The sequence below is a fragment of the Triticum dicoccoides genome, chromosome 2B (genome assembly GCF_002162155.2).
Source record: "Triticum dicoccoides isolate Atlit2015 ecotype Zavitan chromosome 2B, WEW_v2.0, whole genome shotgun sequence".
Classification (NCBI taxonomy): Eukaryota; Viridiplantae; Streptophyta; class Magnoliopsida; order Poales; family Poaceae; genus Triticum; species Triticum dicoccoides.
In genome coordinates this window covers 689,776,271-689,798,286 of record NC_041383.1, presented here as the reverse complement: position 1 = coordinate 689,798,286, position 22,016 = coordinate 689,776,271, and the positions used below count along the sequence as shown (strand labels likewise).

General features: G+C 47.9%; 1 long non-coding RNA gene across 1 annotated transcript; it reads right to left on the bottom strand.

Annotated features, from left to right (window-relative positions):
* Positions 1 to 6,057: 6,057 nt before the first annotated feature.
* On the bottom strand, positions 6,058 to 7,840 carry LOC119365644. The gene is made up of 3 exons (XR_005175652.1): positions 7,734 to 7,840; positions 7,194 to 7,390; positions 6,058 to 6,316 (listed from the first exon to the last, which is right to left on the bottom strand). It is a non-coding gene; the product is annotated as an uncharacterized LOC119365644 (long non-coding RNA).
* Positions 7,841 to 22,016: the final 14,176 nt, after the last annotated feature.

The following is a 22,016-nucleotide window of genomic DNA, read 5'->3' as shown; positions in this document are numbered from 1 at the left end:
TCTTAAATTAAGTACTAACCTACCAAGACTAGACGAGGTTGAGCAGCGCAGCCGGCGCTTTCAACCTAGCCCTCAGAGCATCTCCACTAGGCCCCCCAACAAGCTCCCCAGGACCACTTTTTCAGCGCCGGCGGGCGAAAAAAGCCCCACTCACGCCCCCAAAGGCTAACTTTTCGCCGGAGTTGACTCAAATTAGCCCCGGCGAGCTCACCCCGAACCCAGCCCCCCGGGGGGCAGCTGGGGACGCCGGCGCTGCTTTTTTGCCTCATGTGGCCCACTTGCAGCCACATCTCCCCCCAGATTGTCTCTTCCTGTCGCTTTCTCGCCCCCACTTTTCCTCTCCCCATCCGATTCTCTCTTCCCGTGCCCCAGCTCCACCTTGCCTTCCTGCCTGCTCGCCGTGCTTGCCCTGCGCCCCCTTCCTCCTCCTCCTCTCCGTCCTCGTCGCCGCCGCCGCGGCGGCCTCGGAGGAGCGCCCGCGCGTCACCCATCCTCACCAAGCTCCCCTCCGCCGCCGCGCCCACGGGATTCGCCTCCCTGCGCTCCGCCGGAGTGCCCGTCCGCGGGCTCCGCCCCGTCCCAGTGCCGCGAGTGCCTGGCCGCCGCGGTCAGGAAGCTCGCCGACAGCGCGAGCGCGGCCACGGCCAGGCGCGGGCGCGGCCAGCGCGAGCAGCAGGCGCCAGGGAGTAGCAGATGGCGCACCTGAGGGCGGCCCAGTTGCCCTTCTTCCCCAGGTTGTCCCCGAGCGGGACGCGCCGCCCCGAGTCGATGAGCAGGTTGGACGCGATGCGACGGTCGTCCAGGGACCCGCCATCCATGTACTCGAGCAGGATCTGCAGCTCGCCGGCCTGCTCGTACATGCCGTGGCAGGGCACGATGGATGGGTGCTCCGTGGTGCGCAGGATGAGCGCGTAGGCAGCGGAAGCGACATGGCCAGCGCGAGCAGCAGGAGCGGCGAGGACGACGGCTCGCTTGGGGATGGAAACGGCTGGAGATTTTTTCATCCTCACGCTAAAAATCTCGCCGGCAGCCCCCCAAGCGGCGAAAAAAATGCCTCCTGGGGGCTCAACGGCTGGAGATGCTCTCACCGTGGTCGTGTTGCCAGAGTCGACGAGGTAAGTGAGAATCCGCACCATAGAGACTGCGTCAAACGTGTGCACGCACTCATTCAGCCACCTGAGCCACCACTATAGCTGGCCAAACGGGCCGGCCCGGCCCGGCACGGCACGGCCCATCCTAATCGTGCCTGGCACGGCCCGGCCCGCCTAGGCACGATTATTATACGGGCCGTGCCGTGCCAGCCCGCGTGCTGCAGCCTGCAGCCCAAGCACGGCCCGTATGCTAATCGGGCCGGCCCACCGGCACGCCAGGCCCACTAATCTACCTCTTATTTTGCGCATTGAGCGTTTTTAGCCTATTTTTACCTGTTGGCCCATATTAGGATACATAAAAAAATATAAAAAAGTTAATCGGGCCGTGCCGTGCCGGCCCGCGTGCTCGCCCTTCAGGCCCAGGCACGGCCCATGGCGTGCCGCATGCCGGGCCCGGCCCGTTTAGCACGTGCCGTGCCGTGCCAAGCCCGTGCCGTGCCGGCCGTGCTACCGGGCCGACCCAACTATCCCGGCCATTTGGCCAGCTATAGCCACCACCCAAGGAAGAGAAATTCGAAGAAAATAAGTGGCAAATAGATCTGGGAGAGCATGGGGATCGATTACTTGATGCCAGCAACGGCATCTTTTTTTTTCCGAAGCGGAGGCAAAAGATTTGCCTCATCTATTAAAGTAGAGGAGGATAGTTTTGTAGAGTTACACAAGGCCGGAGTACGGCATGACAATTACTCGCGCGATACAATGTTCCCTAATTGTTTAGCCTCTGCAGTAACCCATAGGTTGGCCTCATCTATAATAAGCTTGAGAAGGATTGGCGGTGGCGTCTCTTTGTGGCGGAAGACTCTAGCGTTCCTTTCATTCCATGTTGTCCAGGATACGAGCATGGTAAGGGAGGCCATGGCTCGACGATCCGGAATGCTCGAATTGGTGCGCTTGTCCCACCAAGAGAGGAGGGAATCCTCAAGGTGCCAGTTAGAAGGGTCCAGATGCGCAAGCCCATACTTGTCAATGAGCATCCGCCAAAGCCTCAAGGTGAAGCGGCATTTGGCGAATAGGTGGACGCCCGACTCCTGCACCTGCTTATAGAGCGGGCAAAGACCGCAGTTGTCCTAGCCACGTCGCTCTAGCCTGTAGGCGGTCCAAATCCGATCTTGTAAGGCTAGCCAAGAGAAGAATTTGACCTTGGGGGCGCCCACATTTTCCAGACCATGGAGTCCATGGGGGAAAGCGTCAAACCCAGAAATTGTGCCTTGTATGCAGTGGACGCCGAATATGAGCCATCCGAAGAGTGCTTCCAAATGATGTCATCCTCAGAGTGGATGTCGAGGTGTATGTCATGGATGAGAAGCCAGAGGGTGAAAAATTCCCGCACATGCTGGCCAGTGATGGTAATGTCTCGTCTGATCGTAAGCATCCAAGCATTCTCTGTAATAGCCTCTCGCACCTTCCAGTTCTTTCTCCTCGAGGCCTCAAAGACGAGAGGTGCAATGTCCTTCGGCTTGCGGCCAAGCAGCCAGGGGGAGTCCCAAAAAGGCGTTTTGGCCCCATTGCCCACGATGATGGAAGTAGAGGCGTAGAAAAAATCACGGTCCTCCTCGGTGCAAGGGTTGCCCAGGCCGACCCAGAGCTTGGACGTATCTTTCCATTCAAACCAAAGCCATCTGAGCCTCAAAGCACGAGCAAATTGGTCGGTGTTAAGAACACCCAAACCCCCATAGCTGGTGGGGCGGCAGACCATGTCCCAGTTGACTTTACATTTGGCACCAGTGGTCTTGTCAGAGTCGGACCAAAGAAAAGCTCTCTCAATCTTGTTGAGGTTGTCAAGGGAACCCTGAGGGACAATGAGTGGTGTGATGGAGTACACAGCCTGAGAGGTGATGACAGAGCGAACAAGGGCCGTGCGCCCAATGGTGGTGATGTTCTGCCCATCCCAGGCGACCAATTTTCCAGCTGCCTTGTCCTGGAGGTATTGGAAGTCAACTTTCTTCAGTCTCTAAACCGAGACCGGGAGGCCCAAGTATTTGATAGGGAAAAACGCCCTGGTCGCCGGGATGCTGCTGAGAATGCTCACAAGATCAAGGTTGGCGCATCGAATGGGAACGACAAAGCTTTTGTGGAAGTTGGTGCAAAGGCCCGTGACGTCTCCAAAGCCTTTTAAGATGGTTGCAAGGTTGTCAATATCACTCTTAATTGGCGCCATGAACACGGCAGCGTCATCCGCATAGAGGGAGGTTCTGACCATTGTACCTCGGCCACAAATCTTATGAATGATTCCCTTGCACGTAGCCAAGTCGAGGATCTTGTACAACAGGTCAATTGCGAGCATGAAGAGCAGAGGCGAGATGGGGTCTCCTTGGCGAAAACCACGTCCATGCCTGATGGGGGGGCCAGGCAGGCTCTTGAGGAGGAAGCGCGAGGACGAGGACGAAAGCAATGCCGCAATCCAATTTCTGAATTTATCAGGGAACCCCATGCGTTGCATGAGATCCAAGACATACTCCCATCGAACTGAGTCAAAAGCCTTTTTGATGTCCAGCTTGAATAATAGAGCTGGAGTCTTGCACTTGTGTAGCCGACGAGCGAAGTTGCGAACATACATGAAATTATCATGAATGCTTCTCTTCTTGATAAATGCACTCTACGCATTGGAAACCAGAGCATCCATGAGCGGCGCTAGGCGAATGGACAACACCTTGGCGATGATTTTGGCAACGGCGTGGATAAGACTGATAGGCCTATAGTCGGAGATCCCCTCAGCGCCGTCCTTCTTGGGCAATAAGACCACATTGGCAGAGTTTAGCCATTGCAGGTTGTCCATGCGCAGGGAGTCAAAGCAGTGGATGACTCACATGAAGTCCACCTTGATGAGGTCCCAACATTTCTTGAAGAAAATGTCGGTGAAGCCGTTTGGGCCGGGAGCTTTGTCGTTGGGCATTTCTTTGATAGCAGCCCAGACCTCCTCCTCAGTGATGACACCGCCAAGAGCGTGGAGGTTGTGATGCTGGATGTCGAGCTCATCCCAGTTAAAGTCTACGTTACTGTTGGTTCCAATCTGCCCCATGACCTCGAAGAAGTGGTCGTGGATGATCTTCTCCTTCTGCCCATGCTCAGTCACCCAACCGTGAGCCCGTTTGATGCGGTGAATATGGTTTTTTTCTTCTCCTGGCATTGACACAGCGATGGAAAAAATTTGTGTTCGCATCCCCTTCTTTGAGGTTGGCCACCCTCGCACACTGGCTCTTCCTAGCTCTCTGAAGGACCGCTAGGCTAATGACTCGTCGTTTAAGTCTAGCCCGAAGGTCGGACTCGGCGGGGGAGAGGAGACGCGTCTCTTGAGCAATGTCCAACCAAAGGATGACCAACAGAGCTGCATGGAGTTGGACGTTGGCCTTCGAGAACATTTTTCTACTCCATTCCGAAAGGCGGAGGGCGGTTTTTCTGAGCTTATGATGAAGGACTTGATAGGGCTCCGAGTGGGGCATGTGCTCGTTCCAGGCCGTTTGGATCACCTCAGTGAACCCAGGCAAGGAGACCCAAATGTTTTCAAATTTGAAGGAGCGGGGACGTCTGGGTCCTTTGTCATCTGCCAGGAGCAGCGGACAGTGGTCCGACAAGGAGGATGAAAGCGCGTGGAGAACGTGGGTGTTGTATGTGGTGTCCCACTCTGCATTGCAGAAAAAGGAGTCTAGCTTGCACAGGGTTGAATTGGATCGCTCGTTACTCCAGGTGAAGCGCCTGTTCTGAAGATGGATTTCCTTAAGCTCACAAGACTGCAACGTCGCACGGAAGCGGTTGATCACTTCTGTTCACGTTTCATCTTTCAATCGCTCGCAGCAAATCAGAAGAAATGGCACATGTGGATGAGAGGAGCCTGGTGGGGGATCTAACGAGATGAGAGGAGAGTTAATGACTTCCTATGTATGGTCTGTTTTTCCTTTTTTAAGGGAAACGGGTTGTTTTTCTTGGAAGAAAAAAAAGGTGCGTGGTGGTATGACTGCCGGGCCTACATCAAAACCTATGAGCCTACATCCGAGTATACGCCGCGCAGCGCTACGCACAATTGGTTTCAGTTTTACTAGTACAAATGTCCGTGCGTTGCACCGGGCGAAAAAAAGGTGCACAACCTACTTTATGCGCCATTTTTTATATCCAATTTTAATAAACATCAATAATAAGGTTACACTGATTATTGCTTTTTGTAGGATGAAGTTTGGACATGAAGAAGCAACTTAGCATTCTTTGTCTGATGGAAGAGTAGTTTTGGATGGAATAGTTGTCCATCAGTTTTATTTTTTACTTTTCGAGAAAATGCGAAAATTTCCTTCTTTTTTTATAAAACTCACAAAAAATTGGGACTCTTTTAAGGAAAGCTGAGGTTTTTACAGAAATTGAAGCATCTTTTTGAGGAACTTTTTTTGGAACAGATGTCTTTTTTTGAAAAAAGAAATTTTGATTATTTTAAGTTTTTGTACAAATTACAATGAAAATATTTTTTTTAGAAAAATTGGAACATTTTTGGGAATTTTGAACCTTTTTAAAAGTGTGAACATTCTTTTAAGTGTAAACACATGTAAGACTGTGAACATTTTTAACCTACTTTACTATGTCGAATTTTTCTACAGATAGTTGGTTGTTTGCTTGGAAATAGTACTCCTGATGAAAAAAGGAAGTAACAGTAAGCTCTATGTAAAAAACAATTATGCTGCAGTAATAGAAATAGAAGTTACGAAAGCCTGACCAGTTATTCCTGCCCACTAATTAAATTTGTAGAATTATCAACCATAAGCATTGCATTATTGCATACGGCTAAACTTGACATATATATACCACACAGTGCGTCCAAACCTATTTCAGCAAGAGAAAGAACTATTCCTTTAGTTTTACTTGATTTTTGTTAGCAAATAATTGTTGGAAGTTTAGCCGTGCGTTGCCAGATTTACATGGACCATATAAACCACAGTAAGCTGATGTTAGCTATTAGTATAAATTTGACTCTGCCATGTCTGGATTGCAAAAAAATTCATGAGCTTACCTGAGTACAATGCCGCTGGTCCAGCTTCTTGGTGGAAGCCAGATGTGGTCTTGTTGCTGGAGCTGGACTACTCACTGGGACATGATTCTTCAGATGACTTTCCGCTGTTGGACACTCTCGCTGGATTGGCACAATGACTTATCTGGCCTCATGAGGATAGCACTTGTCGTCGAGTCTGGAGCATCATACCATTCTTATGTTAAAACCCCCAAAGCTAAGATAAGATATATAGAAATCCTAAGAGTATGTGTCAAAACGACCTGATCATGAATTACAAAATCTGTTCCAAGGGGAAAATCAGTAAAAAGAATGCAGTTTTGTGTTAATTACTTCCTCGCATCAATTTAAACTACTAACTGCTGCAGCTAGTTTCACAAAGGAAAGAAGATGGCAAAATAATACTCCCTTCGTCCCAACATAAATGTCTCAAGCTTAATACAACTTTACAGTACTAAAGCTAATACAAAATTCTGACACTTATTTTGGGACGGAGGGAGTACAAAGTTTCCATCATATAATCATATACGATCTGTTCAGAAGTACCGAGTGTCATTCTTGAAAGAAAAACTGTTCTCACATAGAAAGTGTCTCTCCTATCTCTACCTAATATTAATATATACTTGTCCTCAAAAAATATTAATATATACTTACAATAGTTAAAAGGAGTAAGTATTCTTCCTTCGTTTTCATCGCACACACCTATTTATTTAACTTGTTTACTGCAAATATAAGCACTAACAATGGGCTCCGAACATTATAAAGTACCAATTTCATTACATAATTTCTCTCCATAGCCAAGGCAAGCAAGTTCAACACCACCATGTTTGGTCACCCATTTTGGCTTCTAAATTCGATTGTACCAGCTACATTTTATGTTAAAACATCAAACAAAGTATATCCTTCAAATGAAAGAACAACTTTAACCCGGTGGTCCCGGTAGACACATCAAAGATGATTATTATATAGCACAATGTCGGTGCTTCCCTACACATCATTAAACTATAAATTCAGACGGGGTATAGAATGAAAAAAAAATAGCATTATCAATAAACCTGGAGTAGCAACAGCTATAAGCAGACCAGCCCGGCGCAAGCGCCGTTCGTGTCCGGCGAGAGCCACGACAGTCACTCGCGTTTCTCTTCCTTGGCCATACCGCGCGCGTTATTCTCTCCGTAGGCCACGCGCGCGTCTTCTGTTGCTAAATTCTGCGGCTAATAGTTTTCCAATAAGATGACACACTGAAATCAACCTGTTAAGGCCAACAAACTGGTTGAGATGTTTTCAGCTCAGGTGTCAACCACTGAACTGAATAAAAAAAAAGATAATTCCCCTTGCCATGAACACAAGAACAGAGTATAAGAAGTTAATCAGGTGGGGTTCGATCCAATCGTCGCCCCCCGCGCGCATATGCATGTATGTATGCCCATCTCTATGATAAAATTGAATTTTGTTTTTGTCTGGTTTATAGCAGCAGTCACCTCCTCGTCATCTCACTGGGATGGCAGATGCCGAATGCCAATGCCGGCCTACCTATATGTACACCAAAGGATTGTATATTACAATGGTTGGGAATCACCTCACGGCGCTCTCACCTCGCGGTGCCGTAGCAGTGAAGGAATCCCCACAGCAGGGCGGCATTCAGGAGCGTACTGAACACCCATGCCCTGATGCCGCTGCGCCTGCCAGCTGCTGCCCCGCCGAAGTGCATCCACACGACCCCCGCGTGGCACACCAGATTGCACCCCAGTAGCCCCAGCTGGCAGGCGAGCGCCACTGGCGCCGACCCGCTCCGGGCGGCGCGCGCCGCAGGGAGCCCCGCATTGTTCAGTCAGAACCGGAACCTGAAGGTGACGGCGTGGGCCAGCGTGGAGGCCAGGATGTCCAGCTCCTGGAACGACTACGAGAACTCCAGCCAAAGGAACGCCATGGCCACGGACGCCGCGTGCGCGAACACCTGGGCGGCCGCCCCGCGACGGCGCCGCAACCCATATCCACGCAGCAGGCAACCACCGAGGAACCCAGCCGCAGCTCGCCGGAGCGGCGCCGCTCCTTCTCTCTGCTCTTTTCTTCCATTGCTCTCCCCCTCCTTCCTCTGTTTTTCCTCCTCCCCTCTCTGCTCATCTCCCTCCCTCGTTTCTTCTCTACAGAAGCCCCAACGTCATGGACGATCTATGCAAGAGGCTGGTCATGGCGCCGGACATCGATCCCGCAGCTCGGCAAAAGGCGGCCATGGATCAGGAGGCGCGCGTGCGCAGTGCAGTATGGGCGGCGCGGAACGAGGAGGTCGAGCGCCACGGACGACCCGTGATGTACCATTGCTGGCAGAAGGAGAGGGCCATGGATCGTGGTGAGCTCAGGCCGTTGCGGATGAACAAGGGGCGGAGAGAGAAGGAGAATGGAGAGGAAAGAGGAGGCATGTGGGCTGAGGGGAGATCGCCGGCGTGGCCCTCCGCGGCGGCGGGCGGTCTCCCGTGGGTGTGGAATCGGGTGGGAGGGCATCTCTCGCGCGTGCGGCGCAGAGGAGAAATTGGGGATCGATTATCCAGCGAATCGTTTTTTTTTTACATGTGGACTGCGGGTTGATTACGTAAATCAGAGGTTTTTTTTGCAAAAAGGACGCAACGGTGAACCCGGAGACCCAATCCATGCTTTATTATTAGGGAGAGATATATCTAAAAAAACTTGGTTACGCTTTCAAAAAAAACTTAGTTACCTAAAAAACAAAAACAGAAGTATGGTTACAGTTTTATCTAAAAACAGACTTGGTCTCAGTTTTTTTGGGGGTTATATAATTTATATAAGTTGCATGTACTTGCTTTGGATGTGTTCACAAAAACAAAATTTAAAGTTCTGTATGATGGAAAAAGTAACAAGTCCAAATCACCAGAAAACTAACACAAATAAATGGCAACTCAAATAACTCTACTGTATATATTGAAAGCTGAATAAAATTGTTGCTTATTGATTGTTTGGTGCGGCATACAAGAGTATATAAGAGGGTACAAACTGACTTAGGATAGAGGTACAAAACTGACTTGGACTAGAAGTCGTATACCATAATGACTACTCTAACATCCCCCCGCAGTATCAATGGCAGGCTCGACGACGTTGAGACTGAAACAGATATCTTGAAACGGCTTAGTAGGCAGTGCCTTGGTGAAAATGTCAGCAAACTGAGCCGTAGAGGGAACATGAAGCACCCGAACCTGACCAAGAGCAACCTTTTCACGAACAAAATGAATATCAATCTCAATATGCTTTCTGCGTCGGTGTTGAACTGGATTGCCGGTCATGTAGACTGTCGATATGTTGTCACAGTAGACAATAGTGGCCTGCTCAATAGGCCTATGTAGCTCGGAGAGTAACTGCCGAATCCAGATTGTATCTGCAACGGCATGTGCCACGGCGCGATACTTAGCCTCGGCCGACGAACGTGAGACTGTAACCTGTCTTTTTGAAGACCAAGAAATCAAATTGTTACCAAGAAAAACACAAAAACCGGAAGTGGACCTTCGAGTGTCAGGACAACCAGCCCAGTTTGCATCAGAGTATGCGGTAAGCGAGTTTGGAGAAGAATTATTGAGGTGGAGACCATGATTGAGAGTTCCTTTTAAATACCGAAGAATGCGTTTAACATGATTACAGTGAGGAACCCGGGGATCATGCATATAGAGACATGCTTGTTGAACAGCAAAAGAGATTTCAGGACGAGTAATGGTGAGATATTGGAGAGCACCTGTGAGGCTACGATAGAGAGTAGGATCGGAAAAGGGTTCACCGGTAGCCGAAAGTTTAAAACTAGTATCGACAGGAGTGCGAGATGATTGACAGTCAAGCATACCAGCACGATTAAGAAGATCAAGAATATACTAACGTTGGGAAAGAAAAAGGCTAGAGGAATCTCGAACAACAGCAATGCCTAAGAAATGATGAAGGAGTCCTAGGTCAGTCATAGAAAATTCAGATCTAAGAAGAGAGACAATATGATCTAAGAACTTTTGAGAGGATGCGTAAGAATGATATCATCTACATAGAGAAGTAAATAGGCAGTGTCAGAAGTTTGATGACACACAAAAACAGAGGTGTCGGAGAGAGATGGAGTGAAGCCTATTGTTTGAATGAAGGAGGAGAAGCGTTGAAACCAAGCTCGTGGGGCCTGTTTAAGACCGTAGAGAGATTACTGAAGAAGACATACATGAGTTGGAAAGGATGGATTTTCAAAACCCAGAGGTTGCTGGCAGTAGACATTTTCTTGAAGGGAACCATGAAGGAAAGCATTTTTAACATCAAGTTGGTGAATAGGCCAGGAAGAGGAGACAACAACACTAAGAACAGTGCAAATGGTGCTAGGTTTAACAACAGGAGAAAAGGTTTCTTCGTAATCAATTCCTTGTTGCTGAGAAAAGCCACGACAAACCCACCTGGCTTTATATCGTGAGAGGCTCCCACCGGAGTGGAACTTTTGGCGAAAAATCCATTTGCCAGAAACAATATTTGTATTGGGAGGACGACGAACAAGTTGCTAGGTGTTGTTTTGAAGTAAAGCATTATATTCTTCTTGCATGGCAGCGGCCCAATTGGGATCAAGTAGAGCAGTTTTGTAATTCTTTGGAAGGGAAGTGGGAGATACGGAGGTATGAAGGTTTAGGCGATCTTGGGGTTGATGAAATCCTGATTTGGCCCTAGTACGCATGCGATGATCGTTAACTGGGGCTGCTGTAGGAATAGCACGAGGGGGTATGGTGGGTACTGGTGAGTCCGGTGCAGCGGAAGAGTCGGACGAAGGAGTAGGGCTGGGTGGTGGAGTGGGAGCAAGGCTGGGTGGTGGAGTGGGAGTAGGGGCCGGGGGTGTTGGGGAGGGAGCAGGGGTCGAGGGTGTTGGGGACGTCTCGGGTGGGGTGAGGGTAGGGTTGGGATCGGCTATGGTGGGTGTTAATGGTGGTGGTGTTGGGGAACATTGCAGAAAATAAAAAAAATCTACGGTTTCACCAAGATCCATCTATGAGTTCATCTAGCAATGAGTGATAGTAGTGCATCTACATACCTTTGTAGATCGCGAGCGGAAGTGTTCAAGAGAACGGGGTTGAGGGAGTCGTACTCGTCGTGATCCAAATCACCGATGAACAAGTGCCGAACGGACAACACCTCCGCGTTCAACACACGTACAGAGCGAATGACGTCTCCTCCTTCTTGATCTAGCAAGGGGGAAGGAGAGGTTGATGAAGATCCAGCAGCACGATGGCGTGGTGGTGGATGCAGCAGGGTTCCGGCAGAGCTTCGCCGAGCTTCTGCGAGAGGGAGAGGTGTAGCAAGGGAGAGGGAGGCGCCAAGACTTCAGGGGTGCGGCTGCCCTCCCCCCCTCTTTATATAGGGACCCCATGGGGGGGCGCCGGCCCTAGAGATGGGATCTCTAGGGGGGCGGCGGCCAAGGGGGGTGGAGTGCCCCCCAAGGCAAGTGGAGGCGCCCCCTCTCCTAGGGTTCCCAACCCTAGGCACAGAGGGGGGCCCAGGGGGGTGCACCAGCCCACTAGGGGCTGGTTCCCCTCCCACTTCAGCTCATGGGGCCCTCTGGGATAAGTGGCCCCACCCGGTGGACCCCCGGGACCCTTCCGGTGGTCCCGGTACAATACCGGTGGACCCTGAAACTTTCTCAATGGCCGAAACTCGACTTCCATATATAATTCTTTACCTCCGGACCATTCCGGAACTCCTCATGATGTCCGGGATCTCATTCGGGACTCCGAACAACTTTCGGTTTGCTGCATATTCATATTCATACAACCCTAGCGTCACCGAACCTTAAGTGTGTAGACCCTACGGGTTCGGGAGACATGTAGACATGACCGAGACGGCTCTCCGGTCAATAACCAACAACGGGATCTGGATACCCATGTTGGCTCCCACATGCTCCTCGATGATCTCATCAGATGAACCACGATGTCGAGGATTTAAGCAACCCCGTATACAATTCCCTTTGTCAATCGGTACGTTACTTGCCCGAGATTCGATCGTCGGTATCCCAATACCTTGTTCAATCTCGTTACCGGCATGTCACTTTACTCGTACCGTAATACATGATCCCGTGACCAGACACTTGGTCACTTTGAGCTCATTATGATGATGCATTACCGAGTGGGCCCAGAGATACCTCTCCGTCATACGGAGTGACAAATCCCAGTCTCGATCCGTGTCAACCCAACAGACACTTTCGGAGATACCTATAGTGCACCTTTATAGTCACCCAGTTACATTGTGACGTTTGGTACACCCAAAGCACTCCTACGGTATCCGGGAGTTACACGATCTCATGGTCTAAGGAAAATATACTTGACATTGGAAAAGCTCTAGCAAAACGAACTACACGATCTTGTGCTATGCTTGGGATTGGGTCTTGTCCATCACATCATTCTCCTAATGATGTGATCCCGTTATCAATGACATCCAATGTCCATAGTCAGGAAACCATGACTATCTGTTGATCAACGAGCTAGTCAACTAGAGGCTCACTAGGGACATATTGTGGTCTATGTATTCACAAGTGTATTATGATTTCCGGACAATAAAATTATAGCATGAATAAAAGACAAGTATCATGAACAAGGAAATATAATAATAATCCTTTTATTATTGCCTCTAGGGCATATTTCCAACAGTCTCCCACTTGCACTAGAGTCAATAATCTAGTTACATTTTGATGAATTGAACACCCATAGAGTTCTGGTGTTGATCATGTTTTGCTCGCGGAAGAGGTTTAGTCAACGGATCTGCGACATTCAGATCCGTATGTACTTTGCAAATATCTATGTCTCCGTCTTGAACATTTTCACGGATGGAGTTGAAACGACGCTTGATGTGCCTGGTCTTCTTGTGAAACCTGGGCTCCTTGGCAAGGGCAATAGCTCCAGTGTTGTCACAGAAGAGAGTGATTGGCCCCGACGCATTGGGTATGACTCCGAGGTCGGTGATGAACTCCTTCATCCATATTGCTTCATGTGCTGCCTCCGAGGCTGCCATGTACTCCGCTTCACATGTAGATCCCGCCACGACGCTCTGCTTGCAACTGCACCAGCTTACTGCTCCATGATTCAACATATACACGTATCCGGTTTGTGACTTAGAGTCATCCAGATCTATGTCGAAGCTAGCATCGACGTAACCCTTTACGACGAGCTCTTCGTCACCTCCATAAACGAGAAACATGTCCTTTGTCCTTTTCAGGTACTTCAGGATATTCCTGACCATTGTCCAGTGTTCCTTGCCGGGATTACTTTGGTACCTTCCTACCAAACTTACGGCAAGGTTTACATCAGGTCTGGTACATAGCATGGCATACATAATAGATCCTATGGCTGAGGCATAGGGGATGAAACTCATCTCTTCTTTATCTTTTGCCGTGGTCGGGCATTGAGCCGAGCTCAATCTCACACCTTGCAATACAGGCAAGAACCCTTTCTTGGACTGATCCATTTTGAACTTCTTCAATATCTTATCAAGGTATGTGCTTTGTGAAAGACCTATGAGGCATCTCGATCTATCCCTATAGATCTTGATGCCTAATATGTAAGCAGCTTCTCCAAGGTCCTTCATTGAAAAACACTTATTCAAGTAGGCCTTAATGCTGTCCAAAAGTTCTATATCATTTCCCATCAAAAGTATGTCATCTACATATAATATGAGAAATGCTACAGAGCTCCCACTCACTTTCTTGTAAACGCAGGCTTCTCCATAAGTCTGCATAAACCCAAACGCTTTGATCATCTCATCAAAGCGAATGTTCCAACTCTAAGATGCCTGCACCAACCCATAAATGGATCGCTGGAGCTTGCATACTTTGTCAGCATTCTTAGGATCGACAAAACCCTCCGGCTGCATCATATACAGTTCTTCCTTAAGATAGCCGTTAAGGAATGCCGTTTTGACGTCCATCTGCCATATCTCATAATCATAGTATGCGACAATTTCTAACATGATTCGAACGGATTTTAGCTTCGCTACGGGAGAGAAAGTCTCATCGTAATCAACCCCTTGAACTTGCCGATAACCCTTAGCGACAAGTCGAGCTTTATAGATGGTAACATTACCATCCGCGTCCGTCTTCTTCTTAAAGATCCATTTGTTTTCTATCGCTCGCCGATCATCGGGCAAGTCTGTCAAAGTCCATACTTTGTTTTCATACATGGATTCTATCTCGGATTGCATGGCTTCAAGCCATTTGTTGGAATCTGGGCCCGCCATCGCTTCCTCATAGTTCGAAGGTTCACCGTTGTCTAACAACATGATTTCCAGGATAGGGTTGCCATACCACTCTGGTGTGGAATGTGTCCTTGTGGACCTACGAAGTTCAGTAGCAACTTGATCCGAAGTACCTTGATCATCATCATTAATTTCCTCTTCATTTGGTGTAGGCACCACAAGAACATTTTCCTGAGCTGCACTACATTCCGGTTCAAGAGGTAGTACTTCATCGAGTTCTACTTTCCTCCCACTTACTTCTTTCGAGAGAAACTCTTTTTCCAGAAAGGATCCGTTCTTAGCAACAAAGATCTTGCCCTCAGATCTTAAGTAGAAGGTATACCCAATGGTTTCCTTAGGGTATCCTATGAAGACGCATTTTTCCGACTTGGGTTCGAGCTTTTCAGGTTGAAGTTTCTTGACATAAGCATCACATCCCCAAACTTTTAGAAACGACAGCTTAGGTTTCTTCCCAAACCATAATTCATACGGTGTCGTCTCAACGGATTTAGACGGAGCCCTATTTAAAGTGAATGTAGCTGTCTCTAGAGCGTATCCCCAAAATGATAGCGGTAAATCGGTAAGAGACATCATAGATCGCACCATATCCAATAGAGTGTGATTACGACGTTCGGACACACCGTTACGTTGAGGTGTTCCAGGTGGCATGAGTTGTGAAACGATTCCACATTTTCTTAAGTGTGTACCAAATTCGTGACTTAAATATTCTCCTCCATGATCTGATCGTAAGAATTTTATCTTTCGGTCACGTTGATTCTCTACCTCATTCTAAAATTCCTTGAACTTTTCAAAGGTCTTAGACTTGTGTTTCATCAAGTAGACATACCCATATCTACTCAAGTCATCAGTGAGAGTGAGAACATAACGATATCCTCCGCGAGCCTCAACGCTCATTGGACCGCACACATCGGTATGTATGATTTCCAATAAGTTGGTTGCTCGCTCCATTGTTCCGGAGAACGGAGTCTTGGTCATTTTGCCCATGAGGCATGGTTCGCATGTGTCAAATGATTCATAATCCAGAGACTCTAAAAGTCCATCAGCATGGAGCTTCTTCATGCGCTTGACACCAATGTGACCAAGGAGGCAGTGCCACAAGTATGTGGGACTATCGTTATCAACTTTACATCTTTTGGTATTCACACTATGAATATGTGTAACATTACGTTCGAGATTCATTAAGAATAAACCATTAACCATCGGGGCATGACCATAAAACATATCTCTCATATAAATAGAACAACCATTATTCTCGGATTTAAATGAGTAGCCATCTCGCATTAAACGAGATCCAGATACAATGTTCATGCTCAAACTTGGCACTAAATAACAATTATTGAGGTTTAAAACTAATCCTGTAGGTAAATGTAGAGGTAGCGTGCCGACGGCGATCACATCGACCTTGGAACCATTCCCGACGCGCATCGTCACCTCGTCCTTCGTCAGTCTCCGCTTATTCCGTAGCTCCTGCTGTGAGTTACAAATATGAGCAACGACACCGGTATCAAATGCCTAGGAGTTACTACGAGTACTGGTAAGGTACACATCAATTACATGTATATCAAATATACCTTTAGTGTTGTCGGCCTTCTTGTCCGCTAAGTATTTGGGGCAGTTTCGCTTCCAGTGACCCTTCCCTTTGCAATAAAAGCACTCAGTCTCAGGCTTGGGTCCATTCTTTGACTTCTTCCCGGCAACTGGCTTACCGGGTGCGGCAACATCTTTGCCGTCCTTCTTGAAGTTCTTCTTACCCTTGCCCTTCTTGAACTTGGTGGTTTTATTGACCATCAACACTTGATGTTCTTTCTTGATTTCTACCTCTGCTGACTTTAGCATTGAAAATACTTCAGGAATAGTTTTCACCATCCCCTGCATATTGTAGTTCATCACAAAGCTCTTGTAGCTCGGTGGGAGCGACTGAAGGATTCTGTCAATGACCTCCTCGTCCGGGAGGTTAATGTCCAGCTGGGACAGGCGGTTGTGCAACCCAGACATTTTGAGTATGTGCTCACTGACAGAACTATTTTCCTCCATCTTACAACTATAGAACTTGTGGAGACTTCATATCTCTCGACCCGGGCATGAGCTTGGAAAACCACTTTCTGCTCCTCGAACATCTCATATGCTCCGTGTCGCTCAAAACGCTTTTGGAGCCCTGGTTCTAAGATGTAAAGCATGCCGCACTGAACGAGGAAGTAATCATCAGCACGTGACTGCCAAGCGTTCATAACGTCTTGGTTCTCTGGGATGGGTGCATCACCTAGCGGTCCTTCTAGGACATATGCTTTCTTGGCAGCTATGAGGATGATCCTCAGGTTCCGGACCCAGTCCGAATAGTTGCTGCCATCATCTTTCAGCTTGGTTTCCTCTAGGAACGCGTTGAAGTTCATGTTGACATGAGCGTTGGCCATTTGATCTACAAGACATATTTTGCAAAGATTTTAGACTAAGTTCATGATAATTAAGTTCATCTAATCAAATTATTTAATGAACTCCCACTCAGATTAGACATCCCTCTAGTCATCTAAGTGTTACACAATCCGAGTCGACTAGGCCATGTCCGATCATCACATGAGACGGACTAGTCATCATCGGTGAACATCTCCATGTTGATCGTATCTTCCATACGACTCATGTTCGACCTTTCGGTCTCTGTGTTCCGAGGCCATGTCTGTACATGCTAGGCTCGTCAGGTTAACCCTAAGTGTTTTTGCATGTGTAAAACTGTCTTACACCCGTTGTATGTGAATGTAAGAATCTATCACACCCGATCATCACGTGGTGCTTCGAAACGACGAACTTTAGCAATGGCGCACAGTTAGGGGAGAACACTTTCTTGAAATTATTATAAGGGATCATCTTATTTACTACCGTCGTTCTAAGTAAACAAGATGCATAAACATAATAAACATCACATGCAATTATATAGTAGTGACATGATATGGCCAATATCATATAGCTCCTTTGATCTCCATCTTCGGGGCTCCATGATCATCTTCTTCACCGGCATGACACCATGATCTCCATCATCATGATCTCCATCATCGTGTCTCCATGAAGTTGCTCGCCAACTATTACTTCTACTACTATGGCTAACGGTTTAGCAATAAAGTAAAGTAATTACATGGCGTTAAATCATTGACACGCAGGTCATACAATAATTAAGACAACTCCTATGGCTCCTGCCGGTTGTCATACTCATCAACATGCAAGTCGTGATTCCTATTACAAGAACATGATCTCATACATCACAATATATCATTCATCATTCATCACAACTTTTGGCCATATCACATCACAAGGCAATTGCTGCAAAAACAAGTTAGACGTCCTCTAATTGTTGTTGCATCTTTTACGTGGCTGCAATAGGGTTCTAGCAAGAACGTTTCCTTACCTACGAAAAAGCCACAACGTGATTTGTCAACATCTATTTACCCTTCATAAGGACCCTTTTCATTGAATCCGCTCCAACTAAAGTGGGAGAGACAGACACCCGCTAGCCACCTTATGCAACTAGTGCATGTTAGTCGGTGGAACCTATCTCACGTAAGCGTACGTGTAAGGTCGGTCCGGGCCGCTTCATCCCACAATACCGCTGAAGAAAAATAAGACTAGTAGCGGCAAGAAAGTTGACAACATCTACGCCCACAACAGATTTGTGTTCTACTCGTGCAATAGAGAACTACGCATAAACCTGGCTCTGATACCACTGTTGGGGAACGTTGCAGAAAATAAAAAAAATTCTACGGTTTCACCAAGATCCATCTATGAGTTCATCTAGCAACGAGTGATAGTAGTGCATCTACATACCTTTGTAGATCGCGAGCGGAAGTGTTCAAGAGAACGGGGTTGAGGGAGTCGTACTCGTCGTGATCCAAATCACCGATGAACAAGTGTCGAACGGACAACACCTCCGCGTTCAACACACGTACAGAGCGAATGACGTCTCTTCCTTCTTGATCCAGCAAGGGGGAAGGAGAGGTTGATGAAGATCTAGCAGCACGACGGTGTGGTGGTGGATGCAGCAGGGTTCCGGCAGAGCTTTGCCGAGCTTCTGCGAGAGGGAGAGGTGTAGCAAGGGAGAGGGAGGCGCCAAGACTTCAGGGGTGCGGCTGCCCTTCCTCCCCCCTCTTTATATAGGGACCCCAGGGGGGGCGCCGGCCCTAGAGATGGGATCTCTAGGGGGGCGGCGGCCAAGGGGGGTGGAGTGCCCCCCAAGGCAAGTGGAGGCGCCCCCTCCCCTAGGGTTCCCAACCCTAGGCGCAGAGGGGGGCCCAAGGGGGGGGGGGTGCACCAGCCCACTAGGGGCTGGTTCCCCTCCCACTTCAGCCCATGGGGCCCTTCGGGATAAGTGGCCCCACCTGATGGACCCCCGGGACCCTTCCGGTGGTCTCGGTACAATACCGGTGGACCCCGAAACTTTCCCGATGGCTGAAACTCGACTTACCATATATAATTCTTTACCTCCGGACCATTCCGGAACTCTTGATGACGTTCGAGATCTCATTCGGGACTCCGAACAACTTTCGGTTTGCTGCATACTCATATTCATACAACCCTAGCGTCACCAAACCTTAAGTGTGTAGACCCTACGGGTTCGGGAGACATGTAGACATGACCGAGACGGCTCTCCGGTCAATAACCAACAGCGGGATCTGGATACCCATGTTGGCTCCCACATGCTCCTCGATGATCTCATCGGATGAACCACGATGTCGAGGATTTAAGCAACCCCGTATACAATTCCCTTTGTCAATCGGTACGTTACTTGCCCGAGATTCGATCGTCGGTATCCCAATACCTTGTTCAATCTCGTTACCGGCAAGTCACTTTACTCGTACCGTAATACATGATCCCGTGACCAGACACTTGGTCACTTTGAGCTCATTATGATGATGCATTACCGAGTGGGCCCAGAGATACCTCTCCGTCATACGGAGTGACAAATCTCAGTCTCGATCCATGTCAACCCAACAGACACTTTCGGAGATACCTGTAGTGCACCTTTATAGTCACCCAGTTACATTGTGATGTTTGGTACACCCAAAGCACTCCTACGGTATCCGGGAGTTACACGATTTCATGGTCTAAGGAAAAGATACTTGACATTGGAAAAGCTCTAGCAAAACGAACTACACGATCTTGTGCTATGCTTAGGATTGGGTCTTATCCATCACATCATTCTCCTAATGATGTGATCCCGTTATCAATGACATCCAATGTCCATAGTCAGGAAACCATGACTATCTGTTAATCAACGAGCTAGTCAACTAGAGGCTCACTAGGGACATATTATGGTCTATGTATTCACACGTGTATTACGATTTCTAGATAATACAATTATAGCATGAATAAAAGACAATTATCATGAACAAGGAAATATAATAATAATCCTTTCATTATTGCCTCTAGGGCATATTTCCAACAGGTGGTGGTATGTTGTGTTCGGCAGGTAGGGGAGTATATAGTTGGAAAGGACGGGGAGAGGGAATGTTTGCGGAGCTAGGGGTGTTGGATGGTGTAGTACTGCATTGTGAGAAAGGAAAAATGTGCTCAGCAAACGTGACATGACGAGAGACATGAACGTGCCCGGTGTGAAGGTTGAGACAGTGATAGCCTTTGTGCTCGTTAGAGAAGCCGAGAAAAGCACATGGGATAGAGCGTGGTGACAATTTATTTGCAGAAGTGGCGTAGGCATTGGGAAAACAGAGACAGACGAAAACACGAACCGCGGAGTAGTCGGGGTGGGAAAGAAAGAGGGAATAATAGGGTGTAGTGTTGGGTTTAGTTTTAGAAGGTCGAATATTTAGAAGGAAGGTGGCCATGTGGAGGGCTTCAGCCCAAAACTTGGGAGGCATAGATGATTGAATGAGGAGAGTGCGAACTATATCATCGAGGGTGCGAAGAGAACGTTCGGCTTTACCATTTTGAGGGTAGGTGTAGGGACATGAGAACCTAAGCAGGATGCCATGTTGTAAGAAGAAAGTACGATTTTTAATGTTATCAAACTCGCGACCATTGTCACATTGGATAAAGAGAATTGGGAGGAAGAAGTAAACAAACACATATTGTTGAAAATTAAGAAAAAGAGAATGGACCTCGGATTTGTTGCGTAGAGGAAAAGTCCAGACAAAGTGGGTGAAATCATCTAGGATAACAAGGTAGTATTTAAAACCCGAAACACTTGCAATGGGAGAGGTCCATAAATCACAATGTATTAATTCAAAGGGATAAGTGCTACAAGAACTAGAGGAACTAAAGGAAGACACACATGTTTGCCTAATTGACATGACTCGCAAAACACAGAATTATGAGAATCCCTATTACATGGTATGGTAAATTCACTAAGCATAGAAGCTAAGACGGCAGGGTTGGGATGGCCCAAGCGATGATGCCAGAGATCGACGGAGGCCAGCATGGATGTTGGAGGGGTAGCGGCAGCAACTCCATTAAGAGAATAAAGATCTCCGGAGCTATTGAAGCGAGCGATCTCGGCCTTGGTCAGGTAATCCTTCACAGATAAACCAAAAGGGTCAAATTCAGCTGAAACTAGATTGTCGCAAGTAAATTGGCGAACAGAAATAAGATTTTTAATGAGGGCGGGTGCAACTAGAACATCACGAAGTAAAAGAGGTTTAGTGGAAGAGGGAAGTTGAGCCTGACCAAGACAATATATAGGAATAGATGATCCATCTCCAAGGGTAATGGAAGGGAAAGGAGATTTAGTGCAAGATGATAACCAATTACTAGATGCAGACATATGACTAGAGGCCCCTGAATCAAAGATCCAATCCGTACCTAAGTTTCCTTGTGCAGCAAAGTTATTCATGGCCTGGAGAAAAGTAGCTTGATCCTAGCTCGGCATCGCAGGTGAGGGTGGCGTCGGGAGCAGTGCCGGCGGATACGATGGTGAAGGCAGTAGGGCCGACTGGGGAGTGTAGTAGGCGCCACCGTCGGTGGAGTAGTGACCATAGGGAGCATACGTCGGGACGGCGTGAGAGGCATTGGCCGGCTGTGGTGGTGGTGGCGTCGGGAGCAGGGCCGGCTGAGGTGTGTAGTAGGTGTTGGAAATATGCCCTAGAGGCAATAATAAATTAGTTATTATTATTATATTTCCTTGTTCATGATAACCGTTTATTATCCATGCTATAATTGTATTGATAGGAAACTCAGATACATGTGTGGGTACATAAACAACACCATGTCCCTAGTAAGCCTCTAGTTGACTAGCTCGTTGATCAATATATGGTTACGGTTTCCTGACCATGGACATTGGATGTCGTTGATAACGGGATCACATCATTAGGAGAATGATGTGATGGACAAGACCCAATCCTAAGCCTAGCACAAAGATCGTGTAGTTTGTATGCTAAAGCTTTTTTAAATGTCAAGTATCTTTTCCTTAGACCATGAGATTGTGCAACTCCCGGATACGGTAGGAATGCTTTGGGTGTACCAAACGTCACAACATAACTGGGTGGCTATAAAGGTGCACTACAGGTATCTCCGAAAGTGTCTGTTGGGTTGGCACGAATCGAGACTGGGATTTGTCACTCCGGTTGACGAAGAGGTATCTCTGGGCCCACTCGGTAGGACATCATCATAATGTGCACAATGTGACC